Source organism: Akebia trifoliata, chromosome 7 (assembly GCF_017979445.1).
Source record: "Akebia trifoliata isolate Shusen 1 chromosome 7, ASM1797944v1, whole genome shotgun sequence".
Taxonomy (NCBI): Eukaryota; Viridiplantae; Streptophyta; class Magnoliopsida; order Ranunculales; family Lardizabalaceae; genus Akebia; species Akebia trifoliata.
In genome coordinates this window covers 9,736,117-9,755,180 of record NC_141381.1, presented here as the reverse complement: position 1 = coordinate 9,755,180, position 19,064 = coordinate 9,736,117, and the positions used below count along the sequence as shown (strand labels likewise).

General features: G+C 34.0%; 1 long non-coding RNA gene and 1 pseudogene across 1 annotated transcript; one reads left to right on the top strand and one right to left on the bottom strand.

Annotated features, from left to right (window-relative positions):
* Positions 1–3,871: 3,871 nt before the first annotated feature.
* Positions 3,872–5,112, bottom strand: LOC147398195 (uncharacterized; annotated as a pseudogene).
* A 9,443-nt stretch (positions 5,113–14,555) lies between these two features.
* Positions 14,556–17,141, top strand: LOC147398194 (uncharacterized). Its single transcript, XR_015179778.1, has 3 exons — positions 14,556–15,493; positions 15,625–15,705; positions 16,833–17,141. It is a non-coding gene; the product is annotated as an uncharacterized LOC147398194 (long non-coding RNA).
* Positions 17,142–19,064: the final 1,923 nt, after the last annotated feature.

Sequence of the window (19,064 nt, the reverse complement as noted above, 5' to 3'; positions counted from 1 at the left end):
AGAAGAAGGCATAATTTTTTTTTTCTTTTTGAAAAGGCTGAAAAAGGTTTGAGAAAGGATATATTGAACTGGGTAATAGGAGAATTAATTCGGCCAAAGATGACCTCCTTAAATGTAGTACCGCTTGATCTGGTCAAGGTTGGTTGGTTCTATTAGTTCACTTCCATCATGATCTTGAAGTCTGACGACTTTTCCAGACAGTATTTCCTTAATGAATGAATTTATCAAATTGGTTCAGACTTTCTCCTATAGTCGAGGAGGAGTGTTCAATTTTCTTTGAAATCTGATAGTTAAATCCTTGACTTGTAAATGATAAGCTTTGACCTTCTTGTCAAATGCACGGGTGACTCTTCTTAGATAAGCTTGCACGTGGTACAGGGCTTTAACTCGTTTTCTTCGATCATGTTTAATTCTTCAGACTACTGACGAACCCAATCTGTTTCTAACAAATGATTTTCCAACAAGACCCTGAGAGACGAAATTTTCATTTCAACTGGCAAGACTGCTTCCATGCCATACACTAAGAAGTAGGAAGTAGCTCCAGTAGAGGATCGAATTGAAGTTCGATATGTCCATAGCGTGAATGATAATTTTTCTGACCAATCTCAATGTGATTGACACATTTTCCTGATGATAGTCTTGAGACTCTTACTAACTGCTTCAACCGTTCCATTGATATGAGGACGGTAGGGGGATGATTTGTGATTCCGGATCTTCAACTTTAAACACAGAGTAATGATTTATGCTTTGAAGTACGACCCATTATCAGAGATTAGTTCAAAAGATATCCCCATATCGACTGATAATATGTGATTTGTAACTTAAGATGTAGTGAGGATAGCACTGATATATTTTATAACATCTTCTTTGATTCCATTGATATAGACGAGTATCTATTCCATGTTGAACAACACCCAAGCTTGTACCTAACATAACCTCATATGATTACACGAACAAGTCTTTTGAAATTTCTGAGTAAATTCATTATCCCCTTGTGTTCCCTAGGGATAAGATGGTTTCTATTTGAATCTCTTTAGGAATTATTTTCTGTTTCGAAGTCAAAGACCTTTCCTTTCTCGATTAAAGGTTGAGCCCTACTCTTATCTTCTTGTTCAGAAAAGAAATCTATCAAATTATTAGTTAATTCGTTAATGCGCTCGAGATATTCAAAAATTTTCTTTATCCGATCAATTTCAGATGGGGCGACAGACACCTCTATGACTCGACAAACTAACTCAACTCAACAGAAAAAAGAGTTGACTAAATCTAAAGAAAACATGACCTTGCTGGATTGATAAAAAAAAGAACTCGAACTAATCCAAACGACTCATGAAAACTCAAGACAAGTAACAACAACGGGCTTGATTATGGATTGAGGACTCGAGACATTGCTTATAACCGGCAAGACTGAAACACTATGATCTTTAGGGAATAACTGTGTAATTTTGAGAAATTCTAAGATCATTTCTGACTGTTGACCTGATATTGACATTTGTTCTAACTGACTGGATTTACAATCCTAGCTAGACGATGGGCGATTGAGTTTAGGTACAATGATAACCCTGAAATCTAATCGAATATGGATTTAATCAGCTTTAGTGTTACCCCCTTAATAACATTTTAAATGAACCCTGAGATTTTATTGAATTCTGTGCACCAATCCATAAAACAGTTCATCCGTTCAATGATTATTCAGAAGGAAAATAATTTTATTGCACTTTTGAAAATTATTGGAAGATAATTTTATTGCACTTTTGAAAATTATTGGAAAATAATGTTTTTATTATATAAATTTTTTTACAAATCTGATTATTTTTTGCAACATATTTTGATAATTTTCCAAGGCCCATGCAAAAATAGATTTTTTTGTAAAATACATATTTCAAAAAATTTCCATACAAAAATAGATCTTTTGTAAATCATTTCCTTCATCTTTTTTTCTTTTGGAAAATATTTTTTCTTTGGAAAACATTTTTTCTAGAGAACACTTCTTTTGGAAAATATTCTTTTCTGAAAAATATTTTCCTTCTCTAAACTAATTTTCTTCTTTAAAAATTTGATTTCCATTTTGATTTAAATAGTCCGATCCATCATGATTGTTGGATCGAGATGGACTGGGTCATTATTGAATTCTTGAAAGAAATGGATTCTTTATTGGGTCGGTGCACCCATTTTGATTTTCAAAAACAACATTTTTGATCCTTGAGGACAATCATACACTCTGATCTCATCATCCACATCATTCACATCAATCACAAAGTCTCATAAGGTTCCATTCAATGAACAACCCGGGAACACCCACGATAAGTTCGAGTCGTGACATACAGGGAATGTTTCTAGACTTTAAGCTTACTGCGTGCAATGCATTTTTATCTGGTCACTCTTGCCCAAGCACACCTATATACCTCTCGATACGTGGTGACTTGGTTTGATATACCGTATAGGTGATAATCTAAAATCTCAACTCACTTCTCTAAAGCCAAAAATAGCCAGTTTGATCTACAGTTGAGAGGTGGTGCACAATGCTGAGCAAGGGCCCACTTAAATACCTCTCGTCTAGAATAAACGTAGTCTATCCCCCTCGTACAGTAGGGTACAGCGGGGCAAGATCTTGCTTAGGCACCGATTTTGACCAAGAAGTGCAATTGATATACTCAGATTATCTTTTACATACCTATGGGTACGAGTCAAGAGTTGTAACTTTCATAAATGGTTTGACATCCCACGAGGGGACTGACCACGTACTAGTACTACGTTGGCAATCGAGACATGTGACTGTGTGGCTCACAATAGGTCAAAGGCTCAGGTCACTCCAGCCTGGGTGCATCAATATACCTCTCAGAATCATCTGATCAGACGGTATTGATGCCCCAGTTTGATATACCCTAAGGTACATGACTGGAGTTGTGGTTTTCATGAATGACGTCGCATCTCCGAAGAAACCGGGCCACCACTAGTGCCACATTGGCTATATGGGACGTGTAAGTGTGTAAAGCAGTAAACGTGCATGTGGTGTGTGCAAAACAGGGTGGGGTGTGCCCGAGGCCTTTTTCAAACAAATGGGCCAGATCAAATTATTAATGGGCCACAATCATAGTGAATACCATCATCAGGAGATTATCAAGATCAAAATCATAACATGCAAATCAGAAGAAATTAAAATCAACCAACCGATCAAAATTAATTACTTAATTAAAATCAAGCAATCAACATGTGAGACTTAAGGTTCAATTAATCAAAATATCCAAGGGGTATGATCATCTCAATTAGCACATAACCTATTCAAAGTGGGCTCATTTAGTTAACTCGTCTCACAACATTCAACCTCATATAACATAGAAAAAAATATCACATAGAATATCAACGAAACGTGTCAAGGGAATGTATAAGAACAAGTAAGAAATTGCATAAAACCAATAAATTTAAATGAATCGATTCGACTCATTACATTCAAAATTGGGTATCATAGCAATGCAACACATCATGGTAAAATCACATAAAGAGAATTAGAATAAATAGCACACAACTAGTTCCTCACGTGATGTAAGATGAGTTCAACTGAGTTGACTCTCCTAAAAATTCACCCCTATGGTTGATTTTCGAAATCCAATCCCCTTTCTTTTTTATTAAAAAAACAAAAAGAGTTTTTTTTTTTTTTTTGCAAATAAAGTCATGTTTTCTAATAATTTTGGAGAGATCAAGTCACAAATGAGCAATCTTCCATCTCAAATAACCCTAGATGAGTCGCAAAACTGTTTTATCTGGATGCAATTATAAATAGAAAACCATAATAATATATAAGGAATCAGAAACAAATAAAATAAAAGGGAGAAAAAAAATGCACCCGGTGGTAAAGAGGCCTTATCTAGAATCTCACTTTACTAGTTGTAGAATGATTTCATCTTGTACACTGACGTTGCGAGTCTTATTTGGAAGAATAATACTGTTAATTACCACAACTTCGTCTTCAACAGTCACAGCTTCCCCGAGGATAGTAATCCCAAGTTTCGCATTGTAGTCTCCTTTAGCCTGGACGCGAGGCCATCTCCCGGTAGACGACTTCCACCCAACAATAGAATGTATAACAACTGCATTTTCCTTGATCTCAACATCATCTAGGATGATGCAACTGATGAGCCTTTCACCAACTGCTACATGAGCATTTGTAGAAATTGAGACATTGGGACCAATCTTTACAGTTGGATGTACTTTTGTTTATGGATGAACAAAAACATCGCCAGTAATGTTAGCGCTCCTTGTCCCATCCCCATTTGCCAGAAGATGAGGAGAGGTGAATCAGAATTGTGCAAGATACAATGCAGAACATTTCAAAGACATTCCTGGAGTCTTAATTTGTTGCCAAAAATCTAGTGTCTCATACGTATAAAGTTGTTTCTTCCCAGCAAGAGGTGATAGGATATCTTGATCCAATCTCACAAAATCTGAAGGAAGTGTCTTTGTTGCCGACGACTGCAGAGCTTCAAAGCTAGATACACGACGAAGATTTGCTCTGTCTTTCCGTTGTGTAGAAACATCCTGAATAGTAGTAAAAATTCCCGAGTAAAGATGTACACACCACAGTTTATCAGATCACTCACAAAAGTCTCAGGTTTCTCAGTGTAATGTAACAATTCATTGGTGATTGGATCAGCCACCAACTCGCCAAACTGGTTTGTTGACTCAGCTGAAATCTTGATTACTAAGATTGTTCCCATCCCACCATATCTTCTATGGACCTCAATCATATTTGGGAGCGGAAAACGGGTTCTCTTCCATGATAGGATCTCTGAAGTTGTAAAGTCCACCAGCTGAACGATGTGGCTTGTCTTCTCTCAAGTATCTGACTGGGATTTTGAGCTCATTAGAGATAGAAAAGACATACAACGTGAATTCCCGCTCCTCATAGAATCCAATGAGATAGATTTGTACTAAGTTGGAAATACTTTTGCACGCAAAAATTGGATGATGAACCATTGGCTGCCCTGCCAAAGGGAATAATGGCTTTGGTACATTTAACGATAGCGGTCGAAAACGAGTTCCTTTGGTCGGTCTGCCCACCATGATAACAACAACTGCCTTCTCTTCTGAGCTCCCCATCTCTAACCAAAACAAATCCTAGATCTCTAAAATAGTAAAACCCTAACCTTTCAGCATTACAATCTCTCTTTACAAGAGTGAAATTGGAACGAATCAAAGAAGAATCCCAACAATTGTCACTTCTTCGAAGCTCGAAACCACACCAATAATTCAAATTCATAATGCTGAAAGGACAATTGATCATAAAACCTGATTTTCCAGTAATGCAGACAAGCAGAGAGAGAGAGAGAGACGTCTCTCTCTGTTTCTTTGCTGCTCCTTCAGCTTAGGTAAGAAGAAGATAAAAAAATAAAAAAACTCATTTTTGCTAACAGCACACCACACAAATAGTGCTGTTTTTTTTTATTTCTTTTTTGTTTTTTGCAATTTTTTTTTCTTAACCTTTTATTCCGCATGGGAAAATTTAATTGTAGCAAATTTTTTATTCTCACTGTTATTAACAGCATGCCTATTTTTTTAAAAGACAATTTTTACTACCAAAGGACATAAGCACATATCCACACAAGGAAACAAAAAAAAAAATTATTGAGAAAAAAAAATTCCACGGCTCGACAATCATCATTCCATCTTCAATGAAACTAAACATTTGAATTATTTAAGGTCTCCCAAGTGATCCCAATTGAACCATGAAAATGTACCAAAACAAAGTATTCGAAATCCAAACAAACGATCCATTATTAAGACAAAAAGGATGATAAAAAATAAAAATAAAATAAAATAAACAAATAACTAAAAATCAAATAGAAAAAGGTCTCACTTGCAATGCATCCCACACTTGGGGCTTTTCAAGTTTGATCCTCAACAATCCCCAGTGGAGTCGCCACTGAAAGTGCCCTCGATCCGCGGGGTGTGCGGATCCACTTTTGACCCTTGAGGTTTGGGAGTCGCCACCTAGTTATTAAGGTCTAGGAACCAAACTGACTTTAAGAAAGACAAACATTATTAATCTACGAAAGAAAAAAGGGTTCGGGGATCAAACTACGGGGTTGGAAGGTGTTAGGCACCAACCCCGCCCGGCCAAAGTCGGTCTCTACTAACTTCCCAAATAAATTACATCGCTAACAAAACCTAGATAATAATAAAAACAAGAAATTATACCTTTTCGATAGCAAAAGACCTTATTCCCTCAGATCCGACAAAAATTGCTCATTGTACCGTACTCCTTGCTTCGTTTTGTCTCCGGATTTGATTTCTGATCTCCGAGGCAAGGTATATTTTTTTTTCTGGATTCTTCAAGTTTGTTATGGATTTTGGGATGTTTTTGAAGGACTTTTAGGTATTTTTTAGGCTAAAATCGAAGAAGGGATGTTAGGTAAGGAGTTAGGACTCCAAAATTAGGGTTTATGGGAGGCTAGGGGGGCTTTTAGACCTACTTCTCTTAGGGTTTATGATTTTTTTTTGAAAATAGGGTGTGGGGACCTCTATTTATAGATTTTTTTAAGGGTTGATTTGGATAGAGTTAGTGTTTAATTAGAGTTCTTTTAGTTAGAGTTGTGTTTTAGTTAGAATTATTTTAGGTAGAGTTGTGTTTTAATTAGAATTGTTTTAGGTAGAATTATTTTTTAGTTAGAACTCTACTAGATAGAGTTATTATTTAATTAGAACTCTATTAGGGTTTTTGACTTTTGGTCTTATTTGATTGACATTTAATATTTTGACTTTAGTTTTAATTGATTGACTTTTAATATCTTTACTTTAGTCTTGCTTAATTGACTTTAATTTTGACTTTAGTCTCACTTGATTGACTTTAATACCTTGACCTTAGTTTTGCTTAATTGACTTCAATTTTTTGGAGAACCCCCCTCTAAAATATCTTTAATTCTTTGGACCCCCAAATGGAGGGGTCCTTAAAGAAATATCTCACGAACCCTCAATAATTTTTCATGAGAGCCCAATTGATCGATTTTTTTAATTCAAAATTTTAAATTAATTTTATTAATGTTTCACTTTAATTATTTAATATTTTATTTATTAATTTTAAAAATTTTAATTATGAAAATTGTGAAATTATCGTTTTACCCCCGGAGAGGACTTTACACGTTTTAAGTCGGTTTTAATGTTCTAGGATATTTTAGAATCAATTTTTTGTAAGGAATTCAATGGAAATATTAGTTTGTGTCATATATGAAGTTTTTTGTGTGAAATGATCGTGAACTTTATGAGGGGCATTTTCGTAATTTTGTCAAATTCTGTGAAAATTGGTGAAATGATTTATTTGGTTCCGATTTGTTATTTTATGTGTTTGAATGAGTTTTCCTAAGCGTAATGTAGGCTCTAAGGATATTTTGATGTTAGGGGTATTTTGATAATTTGATCATTTTTTAGTGATTTTTACCGTGAAGCTTTTTTTTGGTCTGCAAGATGATGATTTCTATGTTTCTGGAGTTGTATTTTCCTAGCGTAGCGTGGTTTCTACACTTTTATCAATTCGAGATACCTCATCCGGATTTCTGAAATATTTCTGGTAACAAAGTAAAGCAATGGAAATAACATCCATCATTGGGAATCATTGCGATCGGGTTGACGAGTTGATTAATCAGGCGGATGCACAAATGGGGTGTCTACACAACCCACATAACTCGAATTGATATTCTTGAAACAAAAATTCAAGTGAGAGGGAAGTAATCAAACACTTCAAATTCATTAATATTGAACATCTTATTTACTAAACTCATAAATCTAGAGCTTGAGTAAAAATATAATCTAGAAGATAATTTAGAGTGTTAAAAGATCTAGAGATCAATGTGTCTTTGAGCATTAAGTTTGTGAAAACTGAAAATCAAAATATAAACCTCACTAGTTATACACTAACCATCACATTTCACTCAAATTGATCTTCTTGACACAACAACAACATACTCCACAGAACAATGACCCTCGTTATCACCACTATCATCATTACCATCACCACTATATTATCACCCACACCATCACCATTAACATCACCAATTCATCATCACCATCACTACTAACATCACTATTATAATACCAAATTTTTTGTTTTCAAATTTTTGAAATGAGACGGATAATACAAGAATGAAGCATATGCTGCATATTTTTCATTTATCAAATTTGAGATTGGATTTTTGCAATCCAAAATCGAATAGAAATTAAATTTTTGCTGTATTCCAAATTGCCAACAAGGTGATAGCATGCCTCTTTTGAGGGTCTTCTATAAAAGACTAGCATAAATGGCCCAAATGCCCTCATATTCAAATTCTAAACGGATTTGATTTTCTCCCCAAAAATCAGTATCATCTTCAATCTTTATTTACCCTCAACAACAAAATAGAATTTGGAGAAGTAGATGACTCTATGAAATTTTTGATAAGAAGGTAAAGAATTTTTACAAGACATATTATAAGATAAGGGATTAAAGACATTTTGGAGTAAAAAAAAAATTATCAATTTGACAAATCTCAACCGTAGAGAGCTGAGTTGGAAAGGAGGATTCCAATCGGAGCTCACATTTAAAACCAATGAGGATAAGGTTGAATCCATTTCTAGATCTACTAATCTGGTGAGATTAAAAATATGAATTTCAGACACAACATCCACAAATGAATTTCTAGAGAGGCTCAAAGAAATTAGTTTTGAAAGGCATCCAATACTCTCCGGAATAGGACCAGAAAATGAATTAAAATGAAGAAAGAGGTGTTGTAGATTTTAAACTGACCTAATAGTTGATCAGGCAATGGACCTGAAAGTTGGTTGTGGGACAAATCTAAACACTCTAAATTACTTGGTAAAAATATGGATAACTTTCCATTTAATTTGTTTCCTCCCAAACTTAATGTCTGCAAATTGCAAAGATGTTCGACGGCTCTTTGTATCTTGCCTTCAAAATTACAACTGGGTAGGTTGAGTTCCTTAATTGAGGTGAGGTTTCCGATTGCATCCGAGATTATACCTTGAAGATTATTGTAGCTAAGATGGAGGAATACAAGACTGCTAAAGTTATACAACCAATTAGGTATATTCGTGGACTTAAAATTGTTACTAGAAAGGCTAAGGGATTTAAGGTTGGTAAAGTTTTGAAGAGCCTCAGGTAATGGACCTAGAAACCCATTGGTAAAAGAGCCAATATCGAGAGATGCAAGACCAATGAGACTAAATAACCAGTTTGGTATCAAAGGACCAAAATTATTTGCTAAAAGATCAAGGACATCAACAGAAGTAAAATTCACATTCCAGAAACTAAAAAAATCAGTGAAGATAGTTAAAATCATACCAAGAGATCGAGAAGATATCCAACCAGATCAAACAAACAAGCTCAATCTACTGAGCCTCAAGAGATGAGTAGAACCAACGATCTAAATATATGTGAGCCAACCTTCAAATCAATATTGGAATCGCAGAATCCGTAACAGAACTCTGAGATCTACGAATACATAAAGGCTAAGAAGTGATTAATCAACATCTGTGGAATGACAATCTATTCATCATTAGAAATCTCCATTAGTCAAGCAAACATTATGCCTGAGAGAGAGAGAGAGGGGGGGAGGGAGAACTATTGTGTGGGCTGAAGAAGATGGTACCGCGCGAACCTCGCCTGGTTTCGTAAGACTGAAACTCCAAATTGGGAGAGAAGAAATCGAAAATGGGGTTTGTTTTTTACAGATTTTAAATTCTAGGTTTTTTTAGAGGAAGACGATGAAAATAAATGAGAGTTGTCACTCAATTTTTACTAACGGAACACCAATTGGTGTATCATTAGTAAAAGTTGGTGCGGTAAATAATGGCATCCAATTTTTGTTAACGCCACACCAATTGGTGTAACATTAGTAAAACTTGGTGTGGCAAAAAGTGGCACCCAATTTTTATTAACGCCACACCAATAAATGTAACATTAGTAAAAGTTGGTGCGGCAATAGTGGTACTCAATTTTTATTAACGCCATACCAATCGGTGTAACATTAGTAAAAGTTGGTGTGGCAATAGTGGTTCTTTCACTTAATTAATGACGGATTAAATTAGTTGTTTATAATCGACTATTATAAACATCATTAAGGGTTAAATGATTGATGAAAACCGTCGTATATAAACGACAGCTATAGTCTTTCATTTTTTCTGCTATTTTTAGTCGTTTTTAATAATTTGTGACGTAGTGTTATATTTCTCAAACCGGTCAAACTTCTTTGGCGTCATCAACTTCATCTTCTCTTCGACTTTAAGAGGTAGTTGAAAATCTTCTCTAGGGAATGAGCCGTGTGCATCACCATTTTCGTATGCAACCCTGGTTGTAAACCACTAATGTACCAAGCTATTAGTTATTTTTTATATTCATTTGAATTAACCGGACTTAACAATTGATAATATTCCTCGGTATATTTTGCCACCGAATGATCACTTCTTTGTTTTAGTTGGTGAAATTTTTGGTAAAGATCTTGAAAATAGTCCAAGGGAAGAAACTTTTCATCGAGCTTAAGTTTCATTTCAGCCCAAGTTTGAACTTTCTCACTACCCCTCCTTTCCCGACTCTTTTGGTAATGTTGCTACCAACTGAGTGCGTGGCCTTTTAATCCTGTAGTAACGAAACTCACTTTTTTATCTTCCAAAAAATCTTTCCACTCGGAGATGGATACTTGAACCAAACGATCATTGTTCTGGAAGGCTCGTGCAAGTCGATCCATAGTACATTCTTCTTGATTCCTTCAACCATGTCGAGTGTGTGAAGATATAGAACTTTGATCATCAGAATCTTCATTTCCCACGTCATTCACAAAATGATCATCCGGCTACAATTTTGGAACATTTTGGCCGGGAATCCTTCACAACACTTCTTGAAGCATTCCTCAGAGTTCTTGTTGAGAGTTTCGAAGTTTCTCAACTTCTTTCCTCAATTCATTCATCTTTACTTGATTTAATTGTTGCATTCTTGCTTGTCTCCTTGGAGACATTTCTTCAAACAAGTTTTGGGAATGTAAGTAGTTGGGTTATTTGGATAAAATTTCCACCAAGATAACCTGCTCTGATACCAATTTGATGTACGACAAAAGGGAATTCGGGATGTAAGGCTGAGAAAAATGTTGAAGGATTGTTTGGATGAAATTGATGTAAAATAAGGGCTGAAAAATGGACAAAATGTTGGGTGATGGACTGTTTTGTGAGCTGATTAAAGGGGATAGAAAATGAAGTAAAGATGAAGAAAAGTTGGTGGAGACAATTTGTTTAAAATTGAGATCTTTGTGTTTGGAATTGGTGAATAAAAAGAGAAAAGAAAATAACTGAGAATCACTCATCAACCATGGAAGGGAATTACTCAACTCCAACACTCCAAAGCAATGGTGTCTAAGCAAGAAGAAAGCTTCTTTCTAATCAACATCAACAACACTTTTCCATTTAATTTTCAAGCTTATAAAGAGATTACAAGGAAAATTTCCAGCAACTACTAATTAAATTCTCTAATAAACAACATTAAAACCAAGTTAAGTAGGCGTTTGGATAGGACTCCTTGGCTACTTCTGACTCTTGCGGGGAGTTAGAAGTCGTTTGGATGCATTTGGATGAACAACTCCTTCGAAGAGTTACTCCGCGCAAGAACAAGAAATTACTCTTTGTGAAGAAGTCGAGAAAACCTATTTCTCAAAACTCATCTTGCGGGGAGTCAAAATCTAACGATTCGTCTTACCAAAATACCCTTAACTTTATTAATTTTCTATAAAAATATTCCTAATTCATTTGCCCTTAAATCAAACGAAAGAAACCTTCATTAATATATATATATATTTTTTTTAATTTTGAGTATAATGGATTTAAACACATTATATTAATATTTAATATTTAAAATATTATATTATATTATATTAATATTTATAGTTAAAATGTCAAAAACAATATAGTTTGAAGGCATATTATGACACTAAAAAACAGTCTGTTAATTTTTTTTTTAATATTATGTCATATTATGTCAAAAACAGTCTGTCAAATTTTTTTTAAAATTTTGAGTATAATGGATTTAAACATATTATATTAATATTTAATATTTAAAATATTATATTATATTATATTAATATTTATAGTTAAAATGTCAAAAACAGTATAGTTTGAAGGCATATTATGATACTAAAAGACAAAAAACAGTAACTCGTATAATATAAGGGTATTCTGGTCTTTTTTCTAGAAGTCAGTATGGTTCCCAAATGAACTTCCAGTACAAAAGTACTTCTACCAGTACTTCTCAGAGTTGATTGCCAAACGCCCTTTCTGCACAGAATTACTTTTCCAGTTCCTCCATAGAGTACTTCAATTCCTGTTCTTTGGAACAGTAGTTCTGCTCCTGATATCCAAACATGCCCTAAGTTTCCAAGCAAAATTAAAGTTACAAGAAAGAAGGGGTAACTTTCCAAGAAAACAACAAAATTCAAGAAAGAAGAAAGAGAGACCAAAGCGCTTTAGCATGGGACTTCCCACCCATTGTCTTCAATGTTTTGGATCATGGGTTGGTCAAAAGTGGGACCTAATGGGTTTCCTTTCGGATTTTGTTCGGAGAGAGATGGATATGGGTTGTAGAGAGTCCACACTACCAAAAAAAATGCAAAATAGGAACAGACGTTTAAAACGGCATTAAGCCGTTTTTATTTAAAAACGGTATTACACCGTTTTACATTTTTACAACCGTTTTATTCGCATTTTAAAACCATTTTATTCATTAAAAATGTCCCAGTCTCTCTTGTGTCTCTCTCTCTCTCTCTCTCAGCCGTTCTCTCTCTCGATCGAACTCGATCTCATCTCTCTCTCAATCGCTCTCGATCGACCTCTCAATCGCTCTGTCAGTCTTTCCCTCGATCGATCTCTTGATCTCATCTCTCTCTCAGTCTCTCCTCGATCGACCTCTCATGCCTGCTGCATCACCTCACGCTACAAGCCAGGAACTCTTCGAGTAGCAATCCCATCTTGGATTTCTCCAAAATCTTAAGATTCCAAATTCTCAGTGAGGAAGAAAGATTGTTCGAAAAAATAATAATCTATTCTTTCTTTCTATCGATTTCAAAACCGGAGTTCAAATCTTTCGTGTTCGACAATGGGAAGGGGGAAATTCATGGGAAAACCTACGGTTCGAAGGCACTTCTCAACTCCCGAAGAGATGCATAAGATCTCTCTCTCTCTCTCTCTCTCTCTCTCTCTCTCTTTCTCATTGTTTCTTCGATTGAGATTTTTAGGTTTTTCTTGTTTAATTTGAGTTCTGGTGTACTTTTAGATCTAAATTGATGACTGTTTTTTAATTCTGTTATTTTTATTTTTTATTTTTTATTTTTTAATTCTATTGAAGTAATCTGAGTTGAACAAAATATTCAAATTCAACAACCTTGAATTAAATTATCATCTGAGTCATCTAGGAATCAAGAAATTCTATGAAACTTGAACAATTGGGATTTGATTTAATATGGAAATTAGGAATCCAGTAGACTTCTTACTAAGATGTACTCATGTATTAGACCTATGTTAACTGGTTCATTCGGTTCAATCGGTTTGAATTCGGGTTTGCAGTTCACGGTTTGTAGGGGGGTAGGCAGAGACAATTTGTTTCTTGGTCCATTTAGGTTCAATTTGCTAGTTTTGTTTACTTGTTCATATATATGTATATATACAGTTTAATAAATAGAAATCTATCCTACCGATTGAATTGGGTTCTGACTAGTTAAGCAAAATTTCCGTTTGGTTATTGTTCTGATTTTTATAACCTTGTGTATAACTATGTATATATTACATAGGTAACATATGTTAGGTATTATCCCTAGCTTATTATGTGATAATGCGAGTCACACAAGTTCAACACACTATCGGGATTTGTAAATCAAATGAGAAACTCATTACTATGACCTGGCACTAAGTGTGTGTTTGGTAACACTTCTGAAGTTTGAATGGAGGTGGTTCTCCTTTTAAATTTAGAATTTAGAATCTTTATTTTTGTTAGTTTGGTTCTAGATTTCAGAACTAAAATTCAAAAGTTTTGAACCAACGATTGGGGGGGGGGACACTGGATGAAACTTCTGAAGTCTGATTTCTAGTTTCCTGACTTCAGACTTTAGAAGTGTTACCAAACATAGCCTAATAGTATCCTTTTGTAAAAAATTCTTGAACTTTTATTTAGAAAAATGAGATATGGATCCTAAAAAGGTTTTCTTTGTGAGGAGTTGGTATTTTACGTGGGAAATGTTCTTTTAGGTGCCTTCATGGCCCTGTAGACTTTGTAGCTTTTTTGTACATCATTTGTAGCTATATGCTTTTGTAACTAGAGGTGTTTCCCTTTTTTTGTTCTCTTAATATAATACATCTTCACCTAAAAAAAACCAGAAGAAATAAAAATAGAAGTTGTAAGAAGAAAATGATATTTAGAACATGATATAAATTTGAACACGAGTAGGTCTAGATTGTTAGATTCAGCAATTCAGTCTTCAAGGATCCAAAACTGACAGCACCTACACCATAAACTAGTGGGCACTTCTTCCACTTAAGAAAGAAAAAAAAGAAAAAAGATAACATACTTAAACTTACAAATTTTTTGTTTTTTTCGATAAGTATTGAACTCACAACATTAATACAGGAATGAGGCATGATCTATGGGTGTTCCCTCAACTTTCTTGAAGAGGGAAAGAAAAGAAATATATGTTTTTAGCATACGCTAATTCCTTATTATTTTATTGGCTGAATTTTATGTCGTGACTTTTCATTTTTCTGAATGTTTACTATTATAATTAAATCATAGTATGTGGAATCCTCATTTGATTTGCATCTTTAAGTTGTAGTTTGCAGTTGAGACTCAGAATTCTAATTTGGTAAAACCAAAGAATGTGAAAGCTAGAGATGTTGATGTAAGTTGGTGATATTATACAAAATATTTTGGTTGCTTGGATATGTTCTTGTTTTGCAATTTACATGATCTTGTCAATTTCTCGAAACATGCTACCTAAATTTCAGCACAAATGGTACCAAGATGATAATATAAAGATTATCATTTAAGGAATAGTTTCCATAAGATAGTGCTACAATTCATGTCTCCTAATAAATTCAAATTTTATTTTGCACTACCTATGTAACGAAGACATTAAGTTATCTGCTATTGAGAATCACATTAATTTGGTTTCATGATGTCATTATAGTTCTTAAATGTGTTGGTGATTTGGTTCACCTTTTAGCTACTTCTATCTCTCAAATAAATGGAATTGTCATCTTGACCAGTGGCATTGTCATCTTTGCACAGTCAGTTTGTTGTAATGCTGCTTCAAGACAATGTGTCGACCATGACATTAAGTTATCTGCAATTGGGGATTTCTTGAGGGGTACTTTCCCATTAAGAAATTTTCACTCTTTCCTTCAAGTAAACTTCCATATCAGGTTTTCGTTGTTACTTTGGGAATATGGTTTGAGACCCCTATATAAGCCATCGTTTAAGGTAATATTTTGTGAGATCTTGATCATTTTTGTTTGTGAATGTAACTGTTAGTTCACATAAATTTGTCGTGTGTGAATGTGATTGTTTTCTTATTTTTTTTTTCTTGTTTGCTTTAACTTCTTGTCTTTCAGCATTCTTCCATCATTTTCGGATTACTTCTCGCTTCAACGATTTCTGCTTTGGGAAGTTTCAATCTTCGCAATTGATTTGAGGTTTGTTCTTTTATCTTTATCACTTTTTACCTTGTCTTTAGTTCCCACAAGTATGTAAAACACGTGCTCGATGTAAAATCGAACGAGCCTACTATCTTTCAAATTATATATCAAGTCTATTTTTATTTCGTCCAATTTATGATTTGTAATATAAACTTAGCCCTACCCTGAAATCAATTAAGAGTAGATGTATAGCTTATGTAGAATTGCAATTTCAGCCTTGAGGTTTATACCTTTGGTCCCATGTGGACTTGGGCTGACTTGACCCATCCCACAATACAATTATGCATGTTAATGTGTTGAAATTTTCATGATTATTTTCACGAGTCTAACTTTAGTGACGATTCTAGATCATCTTCTAAAATTTATTTAATTATTAAAAGTATATATATATATATATATATATATATATATATATATACCCAAGGATGCTAAACAGGGTTTAATCCCACTATTAGCAGAATTCCACTGCAAGCCCAGAACAAGGCGTTGACATTATAGGGTAAGCAGTTGGTTTCTTTACATTCATCCTTTCATTTTAATTTTATTTTGCTGCCTGTTGACAGAGATACGTCCCTGTCAAATTTTGAGGTTATTATCCCAAGAGATAATTTTCTCTTAGGATTTGGAATTAGCTTTTATTTATTTGTTTTCATTAGTCTTTGTTGATGACCATAAGCATATGTAGTTGGCTATTGTTTGTTTGTTTTTTCCCCTTTATGCCTCCCTAAGTCTCAACTAAAACAACAAAGAAATAGGTTTTGAGTTTAGTACTAGGTGTTGACCAATATATTGGCCCTGAAAATCCCACCACACTTGAACTTTCATAAACTTATATAAAAGTTTGATATTTTACTAGTTTAGAAATATTAATTAAGCTCTGGCAGGTTCTTAGCTGAACATTTGTGCATTTGATCTTTTTTGGGTATTAACATTCCATTGTTGAAATAGTTTGATTGTAAAGTAGTTCTTGTTTTGGTTTCAAAATCAGTTTTGCTTCCAATTTAAAGAAGATAATTGGATTTTATTAAAGTTTTGGCTGGTGTATGTTTATAATAATTTTTTTTTTCTCAAATGATGCCTTTTCTTGTTTTGTGACACTATTATTCTCTTGGTTCTTATGCAAGATTAATAGAAGCTCTGGAGATTATGAAGCTACGCATCAGACCCCTTCCATGTGCCCAAGAGTATGGTGTGGTTCAAGAACCTCCACTCGTCCTCAGGCAGTAATAACTCGTTTACAACCCAAAACAGGTATATCGGTTAGTATAGGGAGTAGGGTATTTTTAATTTTGGATTTCTAAATTATGACTCATTGTATCTCTTTTTGTGTATAAATTAATGTGAGAGAGAACCTCAATGTTTTCTATTTTGGTCTATTTTGATCGTGGGTAATAGGTGGGTAGAAAAAAGAAATTAAAATTAATTTTTTTTTTAAGTTTACGTATCGAATGGTGATTAATGCCTAAAGACATCAGCCGGAACGGTTTAAAGCCGTTCCAAAATGTGAGTTTTGGAACGGTTTTTAACCGTTCCAAATCATGACATATAAAACGGCTTCCAGCCGTTTAAATTCATTAACGACGTCTCGATTAAAGACGGTCTGCCAACCGTTTCATACTGGATTAGGAACGGTTATAGACCGTTCCTAATGTTTATATTTGTTGTAGTGCCATATAAGCCTGGTCTGGATTTGTATAGGTTGGACAACCACTACATCTTTGATATACAATTAGACTTCAAGCAATTGGAGATGTACAGAAGACTTGTTCCAAGATACTACTCCTATCATTTGGGGTAGCTTTAATGGTATAGTTCTTCACATCTTTCTATAGGACCTGAAATCTTGAAAATACCTTAGCCTGTAACATTACACTTAGTACCTATTCAAAGATGAATATCATACATATTATAGAACGAAATTTGGTTCTAGAAAAAATTACATTGGCTGGGTTGAAGAATATGCAGCCAAAACCAAAATATAAGCCCAATGTATCATATGTCTGAAAAAGAAAAGTTATGGTTCATAAGAACACTTGAAATAGATTTGAACACCACCACACATGCTACAATCAGAACATATTCAGGACAAATATGAGATAACAAATTTTATGAGAGAACAAAGAAATTTGAAACGAAATTGAACATAAGCCAAAATAGGCGGACAAACCCTAAGGTGAAGACAAGTTTATAAGTAGTATATAAGCTTGATTTTGGAACTTCACCTTCCTCACCAAAGACCTAGCAGGTTGCAAATCTTCAAAGTAAACCAAAAAATTAGTAAAGCAAAGACTAAATTATTTTAAATTAATTCAAACAAGTAATAAAACCTTTTATTTAAATAATTCCTATAAATTCTCAATAAACCTTGTATGGGGTAAACTTAATTTTAGTTGAGTAACAATGTAACAACTAGCTATATAGCAAGTTTGGAGAATTAAAGGAATTACACAATATTGACTAATTGTCAAGATGATTACATTATGCACACCAACATTATTCACAGTTGCAACCCATACACAAGGCTAGAAAAGGCGTATACTTCATAAAGATCCACCTTTTCTCAAAAAACCTCAGTATGTGAGTTTTCTGTAATGTATCATGAGCTTTCAAACGTTTTCAATAAGATATGGACATTTTTATGAAGCTTGACCCCAATACGATTTTCAAAACACCTTAAAAAATAATGGCACAAATGTATAGAACAAACAAATTGTAAACCTATAGAGCTGATCACCATCTCACTTTCAATTTTTATGTAGGGAATTCAATTTTTTTTTCTAAATTGTTGATCATCTCAATCTGATTCTATTACTCAAAATTTGTGAACACCAATCTATCACAAGAAATTGTCATTTCAGCACTCGTGGTTGAAAGTCATCTTAAATCATTCATGAACTCGAAAATATGGTACAAAGGTCATCAAAAACAGTTTAAAAAATAAAAATTCAGGATATCGCAAGTAAAGAGACCAAGATATGAGCTAGCTCCACTGCAACCCAAAGAATGTCCCAAAGAAACAGCTCTGCCATGCACATTGAACGACCTTTTGCTGCATTTTTTTCATCGGTAAATGTAAGAAACTTCATAATTTAGACAAATCCAATGAATTTCAACTAAAGCCACACCTAAAAAAAATGGGGTCTACTCAACCATTGTTCATCACAGATACCCAAAATTGATTAGATTTAAATGCTCTCTAAATTGCATAAAGAAACCAATCATTTGGTTCAAATTGCACACATTACCATATTCAAATAGAATTACAAGGTATTGTAATTCTAATATTACTAAATTGAACTTAAAGATAAAACCTTAAATTTTACAAAACCCTAGAAATCATCAAATAAACAGAATAG